The following is an 11641-nucleotide window of genomic DNA, read 5'->3' as shown; positions in this document are numbered from 1 at the left end:
GAAGTAGTTACAAGTAGTTGGATATGGTTATGTCTGGTTATGGTGTAATTATAGTATTCATACTATCTCAAGCGAAATAGTGCATATGAGAATTTAAGCTTGAATTTGTTCTATTAATTCTCAAATTTGGCTTTCTGCTGGTGACATTCCCCACCCCCACCCAAACCACTGACAAGTAGATTCTAATATCTGGATCTCTGGTGAGTTGAAGAAAGGACAAGCCGAGAATCACTAGTTTAGATGGGTATCCAGATCACCTATCCTAGCCCTCTACTCAGAAATATTGCTATTGTGTAGCTGATAATTGTTACAAAACACTGGCCTGTGAGTTAGGATGGAAGATAAGTTTAGCCTTACAGAGAATCTTGAGGAGAGTCAGAGAGAGAAATAGGAGCAGGTCCACTGAGAAGTAATCAGGGAAGGGTATTCTCACCCACTGATGCAAGTGTCTGGTCTCTTTGGTAGTAAGTAACAAATGGGGAGGCCATTTCACTTTATCTGTTTACAGGAAGGTATTTATTAGCCAATTCTCTATGTATCTCTTATGTTTCTGTATGTCTTCTGAGCAGAGATACTGACTGCCTTTTTTTCTGGAATATTTTTCAAGGGTATTTGTATAATAGAGAAAATAGAGAAGATATAATGTCTCTCCAGAACAAAGGGCAGGTTTGCTTAGAGCCTTGAAAGATCAAGGCTGTCTCCTTCTGAAGGGGCACTATAAAAGATTTGGGTTTCTTATGCTCAGGCTTCCTCTCCTGTAATGCACCCCTCTGCATGTACAGGTATCACCTGGCCATCTTCACATTGTCCTATGGGATGGGAGCTTGGGAACCAGAACAAAAAAAATGATACTTTGACCATTTCTGTGAGTAATTAAGTCCTTTGTGTCTTCTGCTAGCACCCACAGAACTGGGTCAGACTAACTTATTGGCCTGCAAGGAAGGTAGAGTCTCAGACCCTTCACAGTTCTTGGCCATTTTGGTGGTGAGGATGTGGTGAAGAAGAGACAAGTCTTCATGAAGAAGAAGCTCCTTGAAGAGGAAGGATAATGACCCCACAGGCCAGATTCAGAGGTGAGACAACTCCCTGGTATCCAGGAGTAAATGCTCTTGCTCAAGTATTGGGTGGGGTAGGGGAACAAGGGTTTATTAATCATTAGAGGCTTGTTTATTGATCATTAGAGGCTGAGCAGTGAGAAACAGGATTGAAACAAGCTGCCTACATGGTGCCTTAGTGGTTGGTCATGTTCGCCTGGGCAGGTGAAAGAAGGAATCTTACGACAATGGGACAGCTCTAAAGACAACGTGGCTGTGGCTGCTAAGCCAACGAACCTCCCACCCCAGCCTGAAGTAAATGGTGACAGCAGTGAGGAACATGTTATTCAGCACAGATCTTTGGGTGGTCTGAAACATTCGATGTTTATTCAGGTGAGCCATGAGTGAGTGGCCACTGAAACTGAATGCAAAGCCCTGCTTATCGGCTCAGAGCTGCTCTCCCTCTGTGCCCTCTTCTTTTCCACCCTGACTGCAGTTTCATTAAGGAGAAAGATGATCAAGGGTGAGACCTCACACACCTGCCTGAGTATGCTGGGGAGCTTCGTAGAGGGGAGAGAGTCAAACTTTTATGGCTCTGTTGGATAGAGTCACCCAAGGCATTATCCTGCTCAGCCCTGTTGGGGGAGGGACACCAGGATTCAACTGGTGGAATCTGGGCAGTTTTCGCAGTGGAGGAGGGAAATTGGTGCAACTCGGTTGAGTGGAGCCCTTTGGGCCTACTGGGTGTACTGTTGCAGTTTCCATCAGTTGGTGTCATTGGTATTGGTGTTTACATGTCTGTGCTTTGAATGCTTGTGAGTGCCAGAGGTGCTTCTTGTGTTTGGGAAGACACAGACGGAGAGAAATACTGGTACCTTTGGATCCCCACAACCCTAATGACCCCTTTGAGCTACAAGTTCCTGGGACTCATGATTTAACCAAGTAGAGTCTGGCGAAAAGAGGCATCTTCCACCTGAGGTGCTCCTTGGATATTTGGGCTCCTGGGCCCCCTCCCACCCTGATATGGCTCTCCTTTTGAAAAGCAGCTAGGAACTTGCTACAGGGCTGTTCTCAGAACTGAACCACGGAGGCCTTGTGACTCTCTGGCGTGATAGTCTCATTTCAGGGTGAATCAACTGGACTCAAACACAATGGGGAGGGCCAAAGCCGCCTCATCGTCAGGTGGAAATGCCGTATTCCTGCGTGCAGCTGACCTGACTCCAGCAGCATCTCAACTTTACATGAGACAGTGGCAGCTGGCCCTCTGGGGATACTTAATCTCTTGTTCTGCTGCCTGAAGCAAAACTGCTGGGTCAATGAGAACCTCAGCTCACAGAGATTACCCTGAGTGCCAGGTCTGCTTCACTAGTGGTTTGGCTCAGCTTAAGCCTGATGTCTTCCGCTGAGCTTCTGCTACTGTTCAGTCTCAGTGTCAGCTCTGCAGAACCAGACACGGGCCTGCTGGTTCCATTCACTGTTAAAACTCAGGGCTGTGCAGCCCAGGCCAATACTCCCCTTAATACAAGTTGTTACCTTTTTACTGACCCCTGGGCTGTAGCCAGTAGTCTAACAGTTTGGTCTGTCACTTGGAAAACTACAAGTGATTGGTAGGTTAAAGACACTTCTCTTTGGGGCTGCAAAAGGTGATAGATCACAGCTACTGATCAAAGTGTCTGGGTCCCTCATGTAGATGCTCATAATATGGGCCAGTTCTCTGGTACGAAGCTACTGTTCACATCAAGACCTCGCCACCAGATTGCCACCATCACTGCCTGGTCCATCTTTGTACTGGGCATGGTGACACAACTATCCTCCTAGGCTCTGTGCAAAGGGCAGAGGACTGTTCCAGATGCAGAGGCTGCCACGGCAAGCTGGACTCATGACTCCTGCCAAAAGCATTTTGGTATGAGGGGTGGCATAGTGTGGGCCATCACCCCCACCTCCTTGCTCTTGGCAGATTGAATACATCAGACCTTTGACCTCCTCTTGGGGCTGTCTGTCTTGCTCTTTTCAGCTTATAATACTGCTGTTCCAGCCTAGTCAGCTGATTCTAGCTGCACTGTTGTGGCCCTTGAGACTGATTTGTGTCATGTTTTCAGCTTCCTGGACCGTTTGCAGCCTGCCAGTGGTGTGCTTTTGATCACAAATCTGCTCAGCAGTGTGCTGACTGTCAGGGTATTCGATGGATGTTTCATGCTTCCTGGCATTCATAGGCATCTGGTATTGTTGAGCATTTGAATTTATGTATTTATGTATTTATTTATTTAGTTTTATTTCTTACTGAAGTGTTGTGGATTTACAATGTTAGTTTCAGGTGGACAGCAAAGAGATTCAGTTTTTTTCTCTCTCTATATATGTATATATACACACGTACATACATATATATTTTTTCTTTTCAGATTCTTTTCCATTATATGTTATTACAAGCCATTGAATATAGTTCCCTGTGCTATACAGTAGGTCCTTGTTGTTTATCTATTTATATACAGTAGTGTGTATGATTTAATCTCAAACTCCTAATTTATCCCTTCCTCACTCTTTCCCCTTTGGTGAATCTGCTGAAAAATCAATTTAAGTATTATTTTTGACTTTTAGCTTCCTCATCTCTCCCTGGTCCATACACCTAAATAAGGGAGTTTGGTCACTGAGTGTGGCTGTGCTCAGAAAGGGATCATCTCCTCTCAGCCACTTCCTAGTTAATGATCAGGTTGATCTATTATTATTTTATAAATTGGTATTCCTCCCTGATCATTCCTGGGTATGATGTTTTTCTGTTGACTAATGATAGCCCCAGGCTGGTAGGTTGGCCACCCAGCCAAAAAGGGGTCTAGGGCTTTCAAACTGGCTCAGCCACCTGGATTCTCTCATTGGATTGATATAGCCCTATATCATAAGGGTAATCTCTACTTGGTTGAGTACACTGCCTCGAGACTCACCCAGTGGTTCATGCAGGGCAAAGTCGGTGGCATAATGAGTGTCTGTAAGTTTTATAAAATGCCTTATACCTTTTGCACCTAATTCTTCCAAATGACAGGTCTGGGTGTAAGTGGAAATGATTGGGAAGCAGGTGAACTTATAGGTACTGGAATGGACAAACTAATTTTGTGGTTATGGAGAGAAAAAACAACTCCAGCACCTGAGGTGAGAGCACTTTAGACCCTAGAAGAGGGAAGAAGGAACTCTAATGATCTTTTGTCTTTCAGAGCCACCCTGGAGCCTTCCTCAGGAAGGAAAATGCCCTGGTGTGGTTCTCCCAATGTTAGAGCAGGCAGATAGCTGCAGTCCAAATGACAGAAACTGGGCAAAAAGGAGGCACACAGGCCAAATTCAGGAAACCATACATTGTGTAAACAACAGGGGTCCCTGGGCAGAGAAGGAAAAGCAGGAAACTCCTGGCTGACAAGTGGTCACACATTTTGGCATAACAAGTGGACTAGAGGCCAACAAAGAGAGGTGAGAAAAGGCAGGAATCTCCAGTGTCTGAATGTAACCTTTTGCTCATTATGCCCTCATGTCAAAAAAATTAGCCTCGCTGATTGGAAGTACCTATCATGCGCTGATACCATGACACTTCCGATCCAGACTAAATAAGGACAAAAATCCCTTCTCCCTTTGGAAAGGTGGAGTTGGGATGAAAATCAGGAAATAAGACCCCAAACCCATCCCTCCCCAATGAATATTCCGCCCACTTATTTTTACACCCTATGTAACCAGCTTGCCAAAGCTCACCTGAGGCTGCCCCCTCTTCCCTTGAGAGTGTACTATCTATCACTTAATAAATCCCCACTTTACTTTTTTCACCTCCACATCTTGTCTCTGAATTCTTTCTGCGATGGGACAAGAACCTAGTCACCGGTAACACCAATGTTGTTAGCACCTTAAATGGAACTGATTGCTAAATGTGCTGCCTCCTTTTCTTTCCCCTACCTCCAGACAGCTCTGACCATGATTTTGATTGCCATTCCCTTTGACCTTACCAAGAAGTCTATTAGATAAAGTAGAGGTGAGCCCTAGCTTCTGCATCTCCCTTACAAAACACTGGTTAACATGTGCTTGTCTTCATTCCCATAGCTGTTGGGGGTTGGAGAAATGCCACCTTTCTAGTGGCGTGGACAGACAGGACTGTCAGCCCTCAGGTAGTCCCTCCAAAAACAAGGACTAGATTCAGTTATTTAAACTGAACTGGGAACCCTAAGGCATACTAGCCTGCCAGGAAGCCTCATTGGAGGAACTGTCAGCCAATGCCCTTTGAATGATCAAGTTCCCACTTGAGGCCAACAATTATAAAAACATTTTCTTTTCCAGGGACACCATGTGTGATCTCTGGACTATTTCTTGTGTGGAAGCCAGGAGTTAACTTGTCTCTCCTGAAAACACCCTTCCGGCAGTCCTAAGAGACCTGCAAGTGCTTAGAAGCACTACTGACAAAGCACATGACCCTCAGATGACTGCAGAAATCTCTCCAAACTGAAGCTCTCCAGAAAAGGTAACTGATTCATTATTCAGACATACCTTATGGGCAGTTATTGCTGTAACAGGAGTCATCCAGTTAGCAAAGGTGGTTCAAAAATGTCATGATTTTAGCTGAAGTGATCATGACACTGCCTTGGCCCTGGAAGGATTTCAGGTTGGATTCAGCTCAGTAGCCAAGGTTCTTATGGGTGAGAGCATTGTCCCAGACTTCCTCCTCATGTGCCAAGATGGACTTTATGCAATCTCTAGTACATCTTGCTGTGCCTGGATTAATGCCTTGGGCCAAGTGGAAAGGTCAATACAGAAATTTAAAGAAAAAGCCTCATGGCTTTCCAAAGTAGACCCTGATACTTTGTGGGATTTGTTAAGCCGGTTGGTTCTAGGACACTGGGAAATGTGGTTGAGATCAATATAGGGTGGCTTCATTCTGTTGTCAGAATCCTAGTTGACTTAATTAAATGCTGTGCTAGATAGGTTGATTTGGTTCTAGCCTCTGTTGGTTAATGAGTAGCTGATGGAGTAGCGTAGTTATGTGTAGAAACTAACGTGTGTGGGAAGTGGATATTGTTGCGAGAGAGTTCTCTGGACCTCCCACGTTTCTGCATGTCTTGTGAATAGTGGTTCTGGTTGTCTTTGTTCCAGACTTTTCAAGGATGTCTTTTCAAGGATGTTTGTAAAGGGAACAGCCTTGAAAAATGTAATGTCTCCTTTTAGGGTGAAAGATAGGTTTGCTTTGAACTTCAGTGTTCACCTCTGAAACAAAGGACAGAGGTAGCTTACTGTCCAGTATAAAACGACGTCGGTTCTCCAAGCTCAGGGGTTCTTGCCTGTAATGAAACCCACTCTATGTGTAGATGCCACCTATGCCTTCTTGGTGTCTCTCTGTGGGAAAAGAGCTTGAGGAACCAGAACAAGAAAATGCTGTCTCCAGCTACTGCTGTTGCTATGGGCAATAAAATCTTTCATCTCTGACTCTGGAGTCTCCTTGTCTTCATCAGCATTCATCAAACAGTTTATAGGCTAATTTGTTAGCTTTCAAGCAGGATAAAGTCTCAGTTCCCTTAAACGTCTTCATTGCATTTACCTTGAGTAATAAAATAGAACCATTGTTTAATTAAAGCCTAATTAATTAAATTATGATATTTGTTTTCTCAATTTGTTGGCTTTCAGTCTTTGGAATATACACAAAGTCTTGATCTTGTTTTTATTTTATTTTATTTTGTTTTGTAGTTTACATGGAAACTCTAGTTTCCATGATTCTTAAAAGCATATATCATATATATTTTTAAAGCTATTTCTTTTCTTTTTTGGGGGGGCAAGTAATTAGGTTAGTTAGTTTGTTTGTTTTAAATGGAGGTACTGGAGATTGAACCCAGCACCTTGTGCATTCTAAGCATGTGCTTTACCACTGAGCTATACCCTCCCCCTATCATATGTTCTACATAAACATTTTTACAGTGCAAAATTGAGCTCTTTACTAAGCCTGGCTGGTCAAGCTATTCATGAGAAGCATCTGCTTTACTTCCTCCTCAATGATGGAGGGCTAGTTTAGTAGTCTAGGAGAGAGAAAGAGGGTAATTTGGACCAAGGTGGTGGCCCTGAGGTAGAAACAGGATGTAGTAACTAATCAGATAGAGAGGGTGAGGGAGAGGAGAGAGTCAGGTTTCTGTCTTGAGCAAGATGATAAGTAGTAATGTTTGCTAATACAGGGACTTGGGAAAGGGGCAGATTTAGTGGTCATCATGCAGAAATTAGTGGGTAGATGATGATAAAGGGCTTTGTAAGCCATATTAAGGAGTATGGACTTTATTCTGAGAGCAGTGGGAGCCACTGAAGAGTTTTAAATGAGGGAATGATAGCAGATTTGCATTTTAGAAAGACCACTCTGGTTACAGTGTTATACATGGATTGGAGGGGATAACAACTCTGATAGGAAAACTATTTAGGAGGTTGTTAGAGTAATTCAGGGAACGTGTGGTGGCCAAAACTAAATTTGTTGAAACGGAGATGGAAAGATATCAAGGGCAGAGGAGAGGTGGAAGTCATGGTTGCTGACCAGATTTTTGGCTGACTCAGTTGAGTGGTTTTAATGAAAATTAATATGAAGAGATGAATGGGTTTGGCATAGGACAAAATGATTTCAGTTTTTGTTATGTTGAGTTTGATGTCAGTGAAATATTTGAATGGAGATGTTTATATATGTATATCAACATGTTAATATATGTATTTGGGAGTCATAGATAATAGTTGAAGTCAAAGAAGGATGAAAGTTCCTAGGAAGAGCATAGAAAGCAGAGGTTCTTAATCTGGTGTCTATGCTTACAAAGCTCCTGAAATTATATGCAAAATTATGTAAATTTTCTGGGGAGCTTTCCCATCACTTTAATCAGTTATATGTCTTTAGACCCAGCAGCTCTGCTCTTAGTCTGCAGACAGTTGTATTAAATGATATGTTCAAGGATAGTAATTGAGGTGAAACTTAAAATAGCAGAAAAGTGGTAATAAGATGAATGGCTGTTCATTGAAGACTGGTTAAATTATGGTGTATCTATACTTAAAATGATGTACACATCTAGTTTTTGTTGTGGAGAGATAACAAACAATAAATGGTGTGTACTAGATACCATATGGGCCAAAATCCCCCTGTGTCCCCTTTTACTGTCAAAAGACATGATGTACTTTAGGTCTGTTACTCAGAATGGGCTTGCTCATCCTAAAGACAGACGTTCCCTCTCAGTCACAGCCATGCTGGACTGGGGTGTTGGGGTAAGAGTCAGCCTCTGGTGGAGCAGCCAAATTGGTGCTCCCAGTGGGTAGCTCATTCCTGAGAAGATAGTTGAATATCTTACATCCCCAGCTCTTTCCAGATTTCCAAGTGAGTAAGTCACTTTACCTTCCCAGTTGAAGAAGCCAGGAATGCATCGAAGGAAAACCTTTCCTTAAGGAAATCAGGAGTGAGAGCAATTTTTCCATCAATGGCTACACGGCCCTCTGCTTCTGCCATCTAGGGGGAAGGTGCTGAAGTGGCCTGGCGGGGGGGGGGGTCTGGCCACAGAGAGGTCAGTGGTGGTGGAGACCTGCCTTGAGGGGCATGTCTGAGTCCTCTGCCCTCGCTGTGGTGGCAGCAAGAGACACATAGGGGTTTGGGGTTGCTGGGCCAGTGTCAGCAGTCCTACGAATTTTTGGGTGTTTCTTGGGGAGAGCCCTGGGAAAAGATGAAGTGATTTAGATATTCTTGGAAATGTGGACTCACTTTGCAGTTAGAGGAGGTGGGGTCTGGGGACATACTGAATACACATCTCTGGGCTGACCACCCCCAAGCTTATAATGTAGTCCAGACCGTGCTTCTGAGTGCGTACCTTGTATTTCCTGCTATGTCCTGGACACTTGAATTTCCTCTTCTTGGCCCCTATGACCTGATGCTGGTTCAGTGTTCACCGTCTCAGTAAATGGTGCCCCCAAGCACAGTTATCCAAGTCAGAACTTATGATTTACCCTCGTTGCTTCCCTTTTCCTCATTTGCCATTTCCAGTCAACCATCAAGTTTTGTTGATTTCATCTCCTATCTAATTGTTTGAAATTGTCCATTTTTTATTTTTATTTTTACAGCCACTGTCATTCCTCCATTAATTCCTACCTGCCCTGAATCCATTCTTACAGTAAAACTCTTTTTCTGTACTCAAAATATTTCTGAAACCAAATATATATATATATATGTCTCTCCACACCAAAACTGATTCTTGGACATCAGCCAGGTATGCTACAATTCAATTAAATTCTGACACTGTCTGGAGTGAGTGTCAGATCCCACAGGTTTAGAGCCCAGTCCCACAACACTGCCCCCGCTTCAGACACCAATGGGAAGTCTGGACCTCCTGAACTTCTGACAAATTGGCTGTATGGGGGTGCCGATGACCCCCGCCTGGGGTTTGATAATTTGTTAGAACTCAGGCAAACACTTGACTTACTATTACTGGCTTATTATAAAGAATACCCAGAGGGACCTCATGGTGGAATAGTGGCAGTGCGTCTGATTCTAAGGACACTCAGGAATAGCCAAGTGGAAGGGACGTATAGGGTGGGTTCTGTAGGAAGGGGCGTGGGGCTTCCCTGCCCTCTTCAGGTGCACCGCGCTCCCAGCACCCTGATGTATTCACTGACCCAGACACTTTCCCAACCTCATTGTTTAGGCTTTTTATGGAGGTTCTATTATGTATGCATGACTGGCTAAATCCTTGGCCATTGGAGATTAAACTCTCTCTCTAGTCCCTCTCCTCTCCCTAGAGGGATGGGGCTGAAAGTTCCAATACTCTAATCACATGATGGGTTCCTCCAGCCCCCATCCTGAAGCTATCCAGGGCCCTATGAAGAGTCCTTCATTAGCTTAAACCCAGGTATGGTTGAAAAGGACTTCTTATAAATAAAAAAAACACTCCTCTCACTTCTAGCCACTCAGGATTTCCTAACAGTTTTAGGAGCTCTGTGCCAAGACCCTGGGCTGTCGACCAAATTATGTATTTCTTTGTATGTATGTATGAATGTTTGGTTTTTGGGGAGGGGAGCTAATTAGGTTCATTCATTTATTTATTTATTATTGCCTTTTTAATGGAAGTACTGGGGATTGAACCCAGGAGCTCATGCATTCTAAGTATGCACTCTACCACTGAGCTACACCCTCAAAGAAATACATACAAATATGTATTTCTTATTACATTCACATCTCAGTACTTCACAAAGTACACAGACTGATCTGTGAAAGAAACACAGATCATATTATACCACTTCCACCTAAAACCCACCTATGGCCTTCTGCTGCATTTGGGATCAAGTCCCAAATCCTTAACATTTCCACAAGGCCTGGATGATCTGCCCTTCTGTGCTTCACAGGATTTTTCTTACGATTCTCAGCCAACCACCTCTCCCTCCCTCCCTCCCTCCCTCTTCTTCCCACCTCTGGCTCTTACCTCTGTCTGGAGAGTGCTTCCCTGCTCTTCTTCTAGAGTTTCTCTTTTCTACCCAGCACAGGTATCTCTTCCTCAGGAAACCTCTGATCCTCCAGACCTGGTGAGGGGCCTTGTGACACAGCATCACGCAGCACAATTTCAGTGGTTTCTGTTTTAAGTTGTCTCTTCCCTACTACTCTATAAAAACTTTGAGAGTAGATCTCATGACTATCTTGTTTATTTCTATTTCAATATCTATAAATATAACTAGGATGAAAAAAGTTATTTTTTTTTAATTGTTGTCCATTTTATTTTGCCATCTCTATTTCTTACCAACCAAGGGGTCTTTTTTTTTTTAACATTTTTTATTGATTTATAATCATTTTACAATGTTGTGTCAAATTCCAGTGTTCAGCACAATTTTTCAGTCATACATGGACATATACACACTCATTGTCACATTTTTTTCTCTGTGAGCTACCATAACGTTTTGTGTATATTTCCCTGTGCTATACAGTATAATCTTGTTTATCTATTCTACAATTTTGAAATCCCAGTCTATCCCTTCCCACCCTCCACCCCCCTGGCAACCACAAGTCTGTATTCTCTGTCTGTGAGTCTATTTCTGTTCTGTATTAACACTTTGTTTTTGTTTGTTTGTTTTTTAGATTCCACATATGAGCGATCTCATATGGTATTTTTCTTTCTCTTTCTGGCTTACTTCACTTAGAATGGCATTCTCCAGGAGCATCCATGTTGCTGCAAATGGCGTTATGTTGTCGGTTTTTATGGCTGAGTAGTATTCCATTGTATAAATATACCACATCTTCTTTATCCAGTCACCTGTTGATGGACATTTAGGCTGTTTCCATGTTTTGGCTATTGTAAATAGTGCTGCTATGAACATTGGCTGACATACATTTGAAAAATTTTCTCCTAGTAGATATAAGAGCAAGAATAAACAAATGGGACCTAATGAAACTTACAAGCTTCTGCACAGCAAAGGAAACCATAAGTAAAACAAGAAGACAACCTACGGAATGGGAGAAAATTTTTGCAAATGAAACCGACAAAGGCTTGATCTCCAGAATATATAAGCAGCTCATATGACTCAATAAGAAAAAAATAAACAACCCAATCCAAAAATGGGCAGAAGAGCTAAACAAGCAGTTCTCCAAGGAAGACATACAA

Source organism: Vicugna pacos, chromosome 6 (assembly GCF_048564905.1).
Source record: "Vicugna pacos chromosome 6, VicPac4, whole genome shotgun sequence".
Classification (NCBI taxonomy): Eukaryota; Metazoa; Chordata; class Mammalia; order Artiodactyla; family Camelidae; genus Vicugna; species Vicugna pacos.
This window is presented reverse-complemented; position numbering follows the sequence as displayed.